The sequence below is a fragment of the Gossypium arboreum genome, chromosome 12 (assembly GCF_025698485.1).
Source record: "Gossypium arboreum isolate Shixiya-1 chromosome 12, ASM2569848v2, whole genome shotgun sequence".
In the NCBI taxonomy this organism is placed as follows: Eukaryota; Viridiplantae; Streptophyta; class Magnoliopsida; order Malvales; family Malvaceae; genus Gossypium; species Gossypium arboreum.
The window spans coordinates 12,788,212-12,802,188 of record NC_069081.1 but is presented as its reverse complement, the minus strand read 5'-3'; the positions used below and the strand labels follow the sequence as shown (position 1 = coordinate 12,802,188).

The 13,977-nt window shown below is 39.5% G+C and overlaps 2 non-coding genes across 2 annotated transcripts; one reads left to right on the top strand and one right to left on the bottom strand.

Annotated features, from left to right (window-relative positions):
- The first annotated feature begins 5,110 nt into the window (after positions 1–5,110).
- LOC128286011 (small nucleolar RNA R71) lies at positions 5,111–5,217 on the top strand. The gene has a single exon (XR_008276558.1). It is a non-coding gene; the product is annotated as a small nucleolar RNA R71 (small nucleolar RNA).
- Positions 5,218–9,274: 4,057 nt separating this feature from the next.
- On the bottom strand, positions 9,275–9,381 carry LOC128286139 (small nucleolar RNA R71). The gene has a single exon (XR_008276684.1). It is a non-coding gene; the product is annotated as a small nucleolar RNA R71 (small nucleolar RNA).
- Between the last annotated feature and the right edge of the window lie 4,596 nt (positions 9,382–13,977).

Genomic DNA, 13,977 nt, shown 5'->3' with positions numbered 1-13,977 from the left:
GATATTTGATGTCGGTCCTGTAAATTCAAAACTTCAAGATAATACCTCAATTCAGGGAAACAACGTAGCAATTTTAATTCTCAAAAAGTCAACTTATCATGCTTGATTCTCTAATGTCTTAAAGTTTAAACAATCAATGCACAATTACCTATGAGTTAATTCAGAACATATCAATAAAATTATAAACAATCAGAATTCACACTAATAGTAACATGAGAAAATTATTTGATGACAAGATATAATTCAGGGATTTTCAAATAATAATACAATTAGCCTCCCCACACTTAAGATGTACATTGTCCTCAATGTACAAAGATAGATAATACCAATATAAGCAGGATATCATAAGAGAGGGAGAAAATTGAAACTGCCTTGAAAATTGGATGAAAAATCCTAGAATAGTGAAGAGCTGAGATGTAGGCAAAGTGAATTTTATTGAATGATTCTGAGCAACTAAAGAAAATGAAACAAAGCTGTTGAAGAAGATTAGAAGGTTACTCGATAAAAGCCATAAAGATAAAATTAGTTCAAAATAAAAAAAAAATGAGTCTCTAAAAGCAACATAATAAAAATAAAAATAAAAATTAGAAAATAAAAATAAAAATAACATAAGTGGACTCAAAGGTCCTCACCATCAGATGCATCGCGAGGTGGGGGTGCTAGAGGCGAAATGTAGAATGCTGGTAGATCTGCTACAGGGTTATTTCTATACTGTCAAATCGCTGAGCAGAGCTGTTGAACTACTGAGTGAAATACTACTCAAAGCGTGTGAATCGCTCAGAGAGGTCTGCCAAGGTGGCAACAGACTGAACAAATCTGTGACTCGGAAGTGGCTAAGAAGGTAGGTCCTCATGATGGGGAGGAACATCATTAGTAATGTCCTCGGGCTCATTGTGAGTGTTAGACTGGAACAATCGATACTGAGGAGGATGCACTCCACGACCCCGCTCTATCATCCTCATATGAATCATGCTCGAGATGCCTTAAGGGGACATTTGGCCAACAAGAGTAAGTGTGGATGACATCTCCGGTGTGTTGAAGAGATCGAAATAGTAAGCTAGGCGAGTGACATAGGGACCCAAACAAATGGGACCCTCCCTATGATGGTCTGTTTGGTGTCTGAAAGCGAGAGTGATGAAATAAGCAAAGTCGAAGACATGACCGGTGGCCATGCTCCATAATAAATAGGCGTCAGTAGTGCTCACGACTCTGTACTCTCTCGCCTCCCAGTCAAGGTGTGAGCCAAGATGGCATAGATATATCGTAGTGCTGGAGGGAGAGAAGTCGCTTTGGAGCGCCTCACATCGTAGGGAATCTAACTCACAGTAAGATCTGTCGAACAGCAGGAGGGCGAGTAGTGAATATGACGGTGGAGGTGGAGAGAGTCCTAAGAGGCCATAAATTCCTCTGTGTATAGGCCCAAAGCAGCTCCAAACTCGGTACACTCATGTGTCGTATGAGGCTACCAAGTCGAAATGTAATAGTGCCATCCTCGTCATGGGTGGACATCACGTGCTGAAGATGGAATGTGGTGCAAAACTCAAGGGTCAACTCCATGTAAGTAGGATCGATGATTTGGAAAAAAGATTCCATGGAGTTGTGGTAAGATGGGCTTGAACGAGGTCACTGAGGTGGACCTACTCCAAAGCAGCCTAATCGATATAGCGGCCCACTCCCAATGGTCGTATGCGGAGGAGTTGGAATAAATCATCTTGCGGGTCTAACGAGAAGTGTAAAAGAGGATGGTGCACTTCAGCAGAGGTACTTAAAGAGGTCGCACCAGGCCCCTTCCTCTTTTTCGAAGGGGAATAGCAACTTTGGACTTGCCTCGTGTGTTCGTCATAGAGAACCTGTAAGAAGGGAATCACACAATTTTGGACGAATCATCACAATAGGCAGACAAATACAAAATAATCATCAAAATTCATCTCAATCGATTAAACTAAGTAAATAGAATGATATCAAAGGATAATAATAATAATAAAACTAATAGGAATATATATCTAAAATAAAGGAAGACACAAACAAATAAATCAAAGAACCCAAATAACTAAAATACTATCCAGACTTGTATTAAAACTAAGCAAATTAGTACTTAAGTAAAATTAACAATGAAAAGATTTATGAATCAAGAACAGAGAATCCAATAGAAACAATAAAAGACATAATAATAATAATAATAATAATAATAATAATAATAATAATAATAATAAAGTAAACTAAAAAAAATGAGAAACAAGGACCGACAGTGGATAGGACGGATGGAGTTACGAACGGCGGCGGCTGGTACAGGTCTTGGCTGGATGGTGGGTGGGGCGGGTGCAGTTGCAGTTGATGGAAGTATGCGACGAAGGGAGGGGGCTGTTGGTCGGCGCTTGTGTGCATGTGGAAGATTGATGGTGAAAGAGGAAAGGAGAGAAGAAGAAGGAAGAGGAAAAAGAATGCTTTTGATGGTGGTCAAACAATGGTCGGAGTAGGGGACGGGGTTGGGGTCAGAGGCTGAGGAATAAAGCTTTTGAAGAAGAAGACGATTTTAAAAAGGGACACGGTCATATAACGACCCTGTGTTGAGCCACACAGCTGTGCCACATGCCCGTGTGGCTCTAGTGTAGCCCGTGTTCATCGTGAAAATTTAATGCCCATTCGTCACATGGCCTTAGACACGCCAGTGTATCCTAGCCGTGTGGTTCACACGACCGTGTCGCATGGCCGTGTTTTATGTTTTTTTCTTCGCCCACACCCGTGTGGCTCGCTCATACTTCCGTGTAACCTATCGCACGCCTATGTGGATTGACAGTGTCTCCCACACGGCCGTGGGCCTTGCCTGTGTAACTCTCTAACTTGTTAAAATTCGAGATATTAAGCTCCAGGTTTCACATGGCCTAGGACACACCCGTATGTCCAGGCCTTGTGTTTCCTACGACCATGTAGATTTATTGCAGGCCGTGTTCATGTCGATTTTTGGGAAATTTTAGCCCTGTTTCCACACGACCAAGGACACGCTCGTGTGTCCAGGCCATATGGGTGTAAAACTTGCACTTATAACATGAAAATTAGATAAACTAAGCTATTTAGTGGTGTTAGTACTCGGGTTGCCTCTCGAGAAGCACTTATTTAGAGTCTAAGCTCGACTCACCTCATATTTTCACGGTTATGGTGGTTCACAGTCGAAACTCCTCTTTCCTGCTATCAATTTTATCAAAATAAGGTTTGAGTCAAGTACTGTTTACCTTGAAAGTGCCGAAATCAGTATGTGTTACCTCAACTGTACCGTAAGGGAAGACATTTAGTATCGTGAAGGAAATTGCTTTATTAAGCTCAGAATTGGTAATACGAGGGTCTGTATCATCCAATAGTACCTTGTGTAGGCTCGTCATGGATTCACTTTGGTTCCTCTTGTACTCTCAGTTTCTCCTTAACTTGTGTTAGCCATTCATCTAGTTCCTCAATCTGTAATCTTCGTTCTTCAAGAAACGTCCTGTTGGTATTGAATGAGTTTGGCTATGGCTCCATCACGTCTTTGCAAGGAAATTCCTACACAAAAGGCTGAGTTGTAATGTTACTCACATCAAAATGACTTGTAATATCATCTCTATCACTAGACATTTTAATAGAATCATGAGCTTAGAGAATAATTGTTTCATCTCCTACATGAAATGTGAGTTCACCTGTTCCAACATCAATGATAGATCCAGCAGTTGTTAAAAAGGGTCTGCCTAGAATTAAGGGTATGTCACTGTCCTTATCCATGTCTAAGACAACAAAATCTACTGGGAATATGAATTTGTCAATTTTAACAAGCACATCTTCAACGATACCCCTAGGAAATCTAATAGTTTTATCAGTTAATTGTATGTTCATCCTAGTTTGTTTGGGTTTCCCTAGTCCTACCTGCTTAAACATCTTGTAGAGCATGACATTAATACTTGCCACTAAATCAGCTAAGGCATTATTAACATTCAAACTATCAATTAGACAAGGAATCGTAAAACTCCCTGGATCTTTCAGTTTGTTGGGTAGCTTGTTTTGCAAAATAACTGAGCAAACTGTATTTAACTCCACATGAGATGACTCATCTAACTTTCGTTTGTTTGCTAAAAGCTCCTTTAAAAATTTAACTGTGTTTGGCATCTGCGAAAGAGCTTCAATAAACGGTAAGTTAATATGTAATTTTTGAAAGAGTTTAAGGAATCTACCGAATTTTTCGTCTGTATGATCTTTCCTTGTCGCATTGGTGTATGGCACACAGGGTCTATATTCTTTGCTTACCGACTTTTGTGTACCATGACTCACCTCAACCTTACCATTTCTTACCACAGCTTCTTGCATCATTTCAGATTTAGGTTTAGCTAACCCTTCTTTGTCGTGCACAGTGATGGCATGGAGTTGCTCCCTTGGGTTAGTTTCTGTATTACTAGGCAACCCACCTTTACGGTTGTTCAGAGATCAACTTAGCAAGCTAACCTATTTGAGTTTCGAGCCCTTGAATCAATGCTTGCTGATTTTTAAGTGCTGTCTCGGTATTTTAAAAATGAGTTTCTGACACCAAGATAAATTTTTTAAGCATCTCCTCAAGGTTCGGCTTTTTCTCTTGTTGGTAAGGTGGTTGATGAAAACCTGAAGGGTGTTGTGGCCTTTGATTCCCTTGACCACCCCACGAAAAATTGGGATGGTTCCTCCAACCTGTATTGTAAGTGTTACTCTATGGATTATTCTGAGGTCTAGAATTGTAACCCATATAGTGGACTTGTTCTCCCTCGGTGCTAGGGTTGAAGGATGGATAGTCTGTGTTGTGCATCCCTCATCCATTTGAATCACACTTCATCACTGGATGTACCTAAGTAGAATCATACAAACCATCAATCTTTTTATTCAATAGTTCTACTAGTTAGATAGCATAGTGACCGCATCGAGGTTGAAAACACTAGCTGCTTTTGTCGGTTTCATTCTCATGACTTGCTATTGATAGTTGTTTAGTGACATCTCTTCAATAAATTCGTAAACCTCTTCAGGTGTTTTGTTGTTCAAAGTTCCACCAGCTATATCAATCAGTTGCCTTGTTGAGGGGTTCACACCGTTCTAGAAGGTCTGAACCTGTAACCATAAAGGTAACCCATGGTGAGGACACCTTCTCAATAAATCCTTGTATCTCTCTTATGCATCATAAAGTGTTTCTAAATCCATCTGTACAAAAGAAAAGATATAATTCCTCAATTTAGCCATTTTAGTCGGCGAAAAATATTTAAGCAAATATTTTTCGGTCATTTGTTCCCAAGTAGTGATTGACCCTCGTGGTAACGAGTTTAACCACTATTTAGCCTTATTCCGTAATGAAAAGGGAAACAACCGAAGGCGAATGGCATCGTCAGAAACGCCATTGATATTAAAGGTGTCGCAGAATTCCAGAAAATTTGCTAAATGAGTGTTTGGATCTTTGTCTTACAAACCATCAAACTGAACAAACTGTTGTATCATTTGAATCGTGTTAGGTTTCAGTTCAAAATTATTTGCAAAAACAGCAGGTCTAACAATACTCGATTCAGTTCCTATTAAAGTAAGCTTAGCATAATCATACATAGTACGAGGAGCAGGATGCTGATTTACTGGATTTGCAGCAACTACAGGAGTTAGCGGATTAGTCGGATTGTTCGCCATCTCTTCGGGTATATCGGTCACGTCCTCTTGCTCTTTCTCTATATACTGTAGGCTTCGCCTTATTTCTCTTTGATTTTTGCGAGCTATGCTTTCTATCTCACTATCAAATAGCAAACATCTTGACGGGTTCCTTCTAGTCATAAACTAGAGATTCTTGCCAGAAGCAAATAGCAGGGAGATTAGAAGAGAAGTAAAAATTAAATCAAAACAAAAAGTAATTTACAATAAAAATAAAAAAATGGCTAAAGTAATAAAATTCAAGAGTTCCTAATATCTTAGTCCCCGGTAATGGCGCCAAAAACTTGATGATTGTTTTATGAACCACTAAACTAGACTACGATCACGACTAAGACAAGCGCACCTATTGAATGGTAGTATAGTTACGATGAGTCCAGAGTATCGTATCCTAAATGACTAAAAGTACTAGTATTAACTTTCTTTCTATTTTTTAGCCTAAAATATAAGGGATTTATTTTAGTCTAAAATTAACTAACTAATTAACTAATGAACGCGGCAGATAGTGAATAAAGTAATCGAATAAACCAATAATAAAGACAATACCCAAGGAAGAATCTACCTAGACTTCACTTATTATTCTGATTTTGAATCTAACGATTTATTCACTTGTCTTGATCAGTAGAAATCCCTAAATTATGTTAATATCTCTTTTGAGACTAAAAACAACTTACTCTAGGTTGATTAATTGAAATCTCTTTCTAATTAAAACCCCTATTGTCGCATTAACTCGATCTATGGATTCCCTTATTAGATTTGACTCTAATCCGGCAGATTTATGCCGCCCTATTTCTAGATTTGTATACAACTCTGCTTAATTATGTGAGATCTACTCTTAAATAGGGACTTTTGCTCCACTGAATAAGCACATCAACTTGAATCAATATCCTGAAAATATTAAAACAAGAATTAATAAACATAATTAAGAACAAGAACAATTATTTATCATTAAATTCAGAATATTAAATAATAAGATCCGTCTTAGGTTTCATCCTCCCTAGGTATTTAGGGAGTTTAGTTCATATTGTAGTAGGAAAACATCTCAAAAATAAGAAAACAACAAACATAAAGAAACCAAAAAACTTCGAGAGGGAAATTGGAGGGAGATCTTCAGTCTTGAAGGCGATCCTGCTTCCGAGCTGAATCCGTTGGCGTTCTTCGAGTAATTCATGTGTTCTACTTTGCGTACCCCTTAGATCCTCTCCTAGTGTGTTTAAATAGACTTTGGAATGCCCAAAATAGCCTAAAATTAGCCTATTCTGAGTAGAATTAAAATAGGTCTCGACAAGTACACAGTCGTGTGGCACTCCTGTGTGATGGTGCTCAGGCCGTGTGCAACTCTAATATGGATTTAAGTCGACACGGCCATGACACACGAGTGTGTGGTCTGACCGTGCGTCTAACATGGGCATGTGGATTACCCGTGTGGAAGTGTCTGGGCCATGTGTGATAAACTATAATTTATACATATTTTTATCCCATCCTTAGCACATTTATGGATGATTTATACTTAAATTTGGTGAATTCGATACTCCTAATCCTTTAATTTCATGTTTTATACTTGGGTGAGCATAGAAGAGTAAAAAGAGTGAGAAACGGGTCGAAAACGGAGAAAATGGGCCAACCTGGAGAATCAACACGGCCTTGACTTTCTCACACAGCTAGACCACATGGCCGTGTAGTTCTAGCAGGCTCTAACACAGGTAGACTACATTCCTGTGTTAATTTGGCAGAATCGACACACAACTTACACTGGTAGACCACACGTCCGTGCCTATTTAACAGCCTTGAGCACAGTTTTGAAGTACTTGCATACGGGCGTGTTACACGGGCATGTCCCTGTCGAGCACAAGTCTAATTTTATTCAGAAAAAGGCCACTCTTAAGGGCTTAGAGGCATTCTAAAGCCTAATTAAACATACTAGAGGAGGATTAGAAGGGACACACGGAGTAGGAGGCAAGGAATTACTCAAGAAAGCCGATTGATCCATCTTAGAAGTCGGATTCATCTTCAAGACTGAAGATCTCCCTTCAATTTCCTTCAGGAGTTTTGGGTTTTCTTTATGTTATGTTATCTTTATTCTTTTGAGATGTTTTTGTTCATAAATATGAACTAAATCCCCTAAATACCTAAGGGGAATAAAACCTATGACGAATCTTGTTATTGTTATCTGAATTGTATGATAAATATTTGATTTGTTCTTAATTATGTGTTAATTCTTGTTTTAATATTCCAGGATATTGATTCAAGTACTGATGTGCTTATTTAGAGGAGCAAAAGTCCCTGTCTAAGAGTAGATCTTTCATAATTAAGTGGAGTTGATTGCGCGCCTAGAGATAGGGTGACAAGATTTTGTCGGATTACAGTGAAACCTAATAAGGGAATCCATAGATCAAGTTAATGCAACACTAATGAGTTAATTAGAAAGAGATTTCAATTAATTAACTTAGGATTAGACGTTGTTAGTCTCGAGAGAGAAAATAATATAACTTAGGGATTTCTACGGAACAAGTCAAATGAATAAATTGTCTGATTCAGAGTCAAATAACAAGTGAAGTCTAGGTGGATTTTTCCTTAGGTATTGTCTTAGTCAATCAATTTTCTCAAAAGTTTTTTCCCAATTTTCTTTCTGTGCGTTCTTAGTCTAGTTAATTAGTTTAGATAAACAAAACCCTTAATTTTTAGGCTAGATAATAAAAAGAAAGTTAATACTAGTACTTTTAGTTCCTTTGGGATTCGACAATCCAGTCTTGCTAAAGCTATACTACTGTTCGACAGGTGAGCTTGCCTTCATTGTGATAGTTAGTTTTCAAGAGCAATCCATTATAAATTATAAAACTTTTTGTATGTATCATATATCACATCATATCACGATTAAGTTTTTGGCGCCGTTGTCGGGGAGCTAAGATATTAGGAACACTCAATTTTTATTACTGTAGCCATTTTACTTTTATAGCAATTTAAATTTTTATTTTCTTTTTTAATTTTTCGTTTATTCGCTTCTGACAGGTTTTTATAGTGTATGACTAGAAGAAACCCGTCGAGACCGTTACTTTTTGATAGTGAGATCGATCGTATAGCCCGCAGAAATCGAAGAGAAATAAGGTGAAGCCTAAGATACATAGAGGAAGAGCAAGAGGATGATATTTCAACTACAACCGAGGAGATGGCTGAAAATCAGGAAAATCCGCTACCTCCTACGATTGTGGCTGATCAAGTAAATCAAAATCCTACTCCGCGCACTATGTATAATTATGCTAAACCTAATTTAATAGGAACTGAGTCAAGTATAGTTAGGCCTTCTATTGCTGCGAATAATTTTGAACTGAAACCTAACACAATTCAAATGATACAACAATTTGTTTAGTTTGATGGTTTGCAGGATGAGGATCCAAACAATCACTTGACAAATTTTCTAGAGTTTTGGGATACTTTTAAAATCAATGGCAATTCTGATGATGCCATACGCCTTCGGTTGTTTCCCTTTTCATTGAGGAGCAAAGCTAAATAGTGGTTGCACTCGTTACCACGAGGGTCGATCACTACTTGAGAACAAATGATCAAAAATTTTTTACTTAAGTATTTTTCGCCGGCTAAAACGGCTAAGTTGAGGTATAACATCTCTTCTTTTGTGCAGATGGATCTAGAAACATTCTATGATACATGGGAGAGATACAAGAATCTTTTGAGAAGGTGCCCTCACCATGGGCTACCACTTTGGCTACAGGTTCAGATGTTCTACAACGGTGTGAACCCCTCAACGAGGCAACTTATCGATGCAGCCGTCGGTGGAGCTTTGAATAACAAAACACTTGAAGTAGCTTATGAATTTATTGAAGAGATGTCACTGAACAACTATCAGTGGCAAGTTATGAGGACAAAAGTCGACGAAAGCGGTCGGTGTTTTCAACCTCGATAAGGTTACCATGCTATCTAACTAAGTAGAACTTTTAAATAAAAAGATTGATGGTTTGTGTGGTTCTACTCAGGTACACCCAGTTATGGGGTGCGATTCAAATGGAAGAGGAGCACACATGGAATATCAATCCTTCAACCCCGACATCGAGGAGGAACAAGTTCAATATATGGGTAACAATAATTCTAGACCTCAAAATACCCATATAGTAACACTTACAATGCAAGTTGGAGGAACTATCCCAATTTCTCGTGGGGTGGTCAAGGAAATCAAAGGCCATAACACCCTCCGGGTTTTCAACAACCACCTTACCAACAGGAAAAGAAGTCGAACCTTGAGGAGATGCTAAGAAAGTTTATTTCAGTATCAAAAACTCGTTTTCAGAATATCGAAATAGCACTTAAGAATCAACAAGCGTCGATCCAAAGGCTCAAAACTCAGATAGGCAAACTCGCCAAATTGATTTCTAAACGACCACAAGGTAGCTTGCCGAGTAACATCGAATCTAACCCAAGGGAACAACTTAATGCAATTACCATTCAAGAGAAGGAAGGGTTAGTCAAACCTGAACCAGAACTGAGGTAAGAAACTGAGGTAACCAAAGTTAAGGATAAGACGGACCAGAATGAGCAGAAGCTGGTAAGTAATGAGTACAAACCTTGAGTGCCATACCCCAATGCGACAAGAAAAGACCGCACAGACAAATAATTCAGTAAATTCCTTAAACTTCTAAAGAAATTACACATTAATTTACCATTTATTAAATCTTTTTCATAGATGCCGAACGCAGTTAAATTTTTAAAGGAGCTTTTAGCAAATAAGCGGAAGTTGGATGAGACGTCGTACGTGGAGATGAATGCGGTTTGCTCAGCCATTCTACAGAATAAGCTGGCCAACAAATTGAAAGATCCAGGGAGTTTTACAATTCCTTGTTTAATTGGTAGGTTAGATGTTAATAATGCTTTGGCTAATTTAGGGGCTAGTATCAATGTCATGCCTTATAAAATGTTTAAACAACTAGGTCTTGGGAAACCTAAACAAACTAGGATGAGTATTCAGTTAGCTGATAAAACTATTAGATTTCCTGGGGGTATCATTGAAGATGTACTCGTTAAAATTGACAAATTTATATTCCCAGTTGATTTTGTTGTTCTAAACATAGAGGAAGATAGTAACGTACCTTTAATTTTAGGGAGACCCTTTTTAGCAACTGCCAGAACGATAATTAATGTGGGTACAAGTGAACTCATACTTCGTATAAGTGATGAAACAATTACTCTTCAAGCTCGTAATTTGAGTAACCCCTCAAAAATCGAGGGTGATTGTATAAATCATACTACTAGTACTGATTATGTTGTGAAACCCTCTGTGCAGGAAACACGTTCTAGAAACACACATGAGCCATGTTCAAATAACAACAATGGACCTATCTATGAAGAATGAAGGCTACGAATCGAGGAATAGATGAATAGTGGACACATAAACCGAGGATACACGATAAACCAAAACCACACCATGACGGACTTAAAGTTGTATCGAATCAACTTAAGGTGGGAGGCAAAGTAATACTAGATACAGCAGACCCTCGCATTGCCACTTCTGAAACTAATAGAGAAACTCCTATTACAGTACTTAGCATTTTTCTATACGGTACAGTCGAGGTAATTCATCCCAAATTCGGTACATTCAAGGTAAATAGTACTCGTCTAAAACCGTATTTTGATAAAATTGACAGTAGGGACGAGGAGTCTAAACTCCTCTCACCACCATGACCACGCAACAGAGAGGTAAGTCGAGCTTAGACTTTAAATAAGGGTTTCTCGGGAGGCAACCCGAGCACTAACGGTATTGATTTCTTTAAAATTTTAGTTTTTAACATCTATTCACTAACTGAGTCCTTGAAACACAGGTTTTTTAATCCACACGGCCAAGCACACGGGCATGCCTTATGCTGTGCTCACACCACGGAAGGCGACACGGCCGTGCGATATGGCCGTGTGAAAACAAGAAAATTTTTTTCCCCAACACAGGATTCGATAAGTGGCCACGGTCGTGTGACGTGGCCGTGGGTGAATCTGACAAAACAACACAGGCGTTCGGTACGCCCGTGTCTAGAAACCATGGTAAAAATTGATAATTTAGCACAGACGTGCGACATACCCGTACCCACCTCCTGTGCTCAAGACTGTCAAAATAACATGGGCGTGGGCATACGTACACGGGCGTGGGAGAAGCGAACGAAGAAAAACACGACTGTGAGACACGGCTGTGTGCCCCAACACGCCCAATGAACACGGGCGTAGGCCGAATTTTAGACGTGCCCAAATTTGAAAGTCACGAAACACACGGGCCAAAATAAGGGCACACGGTGTGCCCTAAAATCTATATAAGCCCCCACTATTCATCATTCCCTCCCCCAAATATCAAACCCTAGCCGTCGGAATCCTTTCACACGCCCTCCCTGCCACGCCCGTGCGCCGACCATAGCACCACCATCGATGACCCAAGCTCCCCCTTCCACCAAGCTATTGCGTTTGTTCACTTTTTCTCTTTATTATCTTTATTTCTTTTTCTAATTTTATGATCTATTCTTGTTTTATTTAACTGTTTTAATTTATCTTCATAGTTCTAGTGATAGTTCTTTGCCATTTTTTATGATACATTCATTCATTATCATTCCCATATGCATTCATCCACTAGTTATTTCCTTTAGCATCATTCTCGTATTTCTATTCATGATTTGATTAGGACTTGGTTGTTTTTTAGTAGATTTTCCCTTTAGTCAGAAAACCCCTATGAAATATTATTTTAACGTACTTGCATGCTTTTCCATTTGTGGGGATTATTCTTATACCTTCATGTTTTCATAGTAGATACTATGTCAAACCCACAAGGTAAGAGAACCGCTGTCCCAGCTTCGAAGAAGAGGAAGGGAACAGCATCATCCTCGGGTCCTACCGCGGAGATTAAGCACCCGTTCCTCCAATTTCCCTTGGGACCCCAGGAGGAACTTTTTCAGATACTTCGGGCCTGACCTCTAGGTATGGGCCGCTGCATTGATTGGGCTGCACTTGAGCAAATCCAAATGGCTGATGCAGTTCGGGCCCTCTTGACTACTGACCCGTGGGGGTTATTTTTCGAAATCGTCGAACCGATGTACCTCGAGCTCACACTCGAACTTTGCTCGACCTTCTACCTTCAAACCGCTATGGTAGAGTTCGATGATCTTGAAATGGTCCAGTTCCGTCTCAGTGGTTTGGTTCGCCAACTGAGTGTCCCTGAGTTCGGAATCGTACTAGGACTGTACACGGAGGAGTTCATGGACGAAAATGAACTCGACACTCTCAATCGCCATATCCACTATTCTCTTTCGAAGTGTTGGAGTTCTTTAGTCCCTGACTCGGCCACCTATGATCCTAACCGCTCTAAGACATCAGCCCTCACTCCATCCCTGAGGTACCTACACGCCATCTTGGTCGACACTCTAACAGGACAGCGAGAGAACACTGGCGTTGTCAACACTCACGATGCCTATTTCTTATGGAGCATGGTGAACAGACACGTCTTCGACCTTGTCTATTTCATTGCCCTCGCCATTCGCCATCAGACGGAGCGATATAGAAGAGGAGTCATCTCCATTGGCCCCTATGTGACTCGACTGGCACAGTATTTCAGGCTCCTCAACACAACAGCACAATCATCCTCACTCACTCTCATTGGTTAGATGTCCTCACAGGGTATCTCGAGTATGCTACATATGAAGATGATAGAGCGAAGATGTGGAACTGACCCTCTTCAGTATCGCTTGGTCCAGTCCGCCGAGGAGGAGGACCCAGAAGACATTACTGATGATGTCCCTCCACGTCATGAGGACCCACCGTCTCAGCCACCATCCATCCATCGTCCAGTTCATACGGCGGCTTCACTTTCTGACATCTCTGAGCGCCTTACTCGATTTGAGCAGTAGTGTTTTCAGTGCTTTGATCACATTGGTGCTACTCTACACCAGATTTGTCAGCACCTTCACATCTCATCACCACCACTACCTCGCGAACCATCCGGCCATGACGATGTTTAAATTTTTTTATTTATTATTTTTATTTTCACTTTTATCTTTATTTATCTTCTTAAAGTACTTTTTATTTTATTTCCTTTAATACTATTTCATTTTTAGGTTTTATAATTTTTCTTGAACAATTTATATTTTCGGCTATTTTTTACGAGTAATTATGCTTCTTTATATTTCCTAAAAGAAGTTCCTGATTCTATCATAGTTAAAGCTCCAAAGCTCACTATTATTTAGAAACTTGCAACTCCACTGGGAAAGGTTCTCCACGACTGCCATGTCCAGCCCGATCACCACGATAACCTCTTCGCTGGACATTGTGATT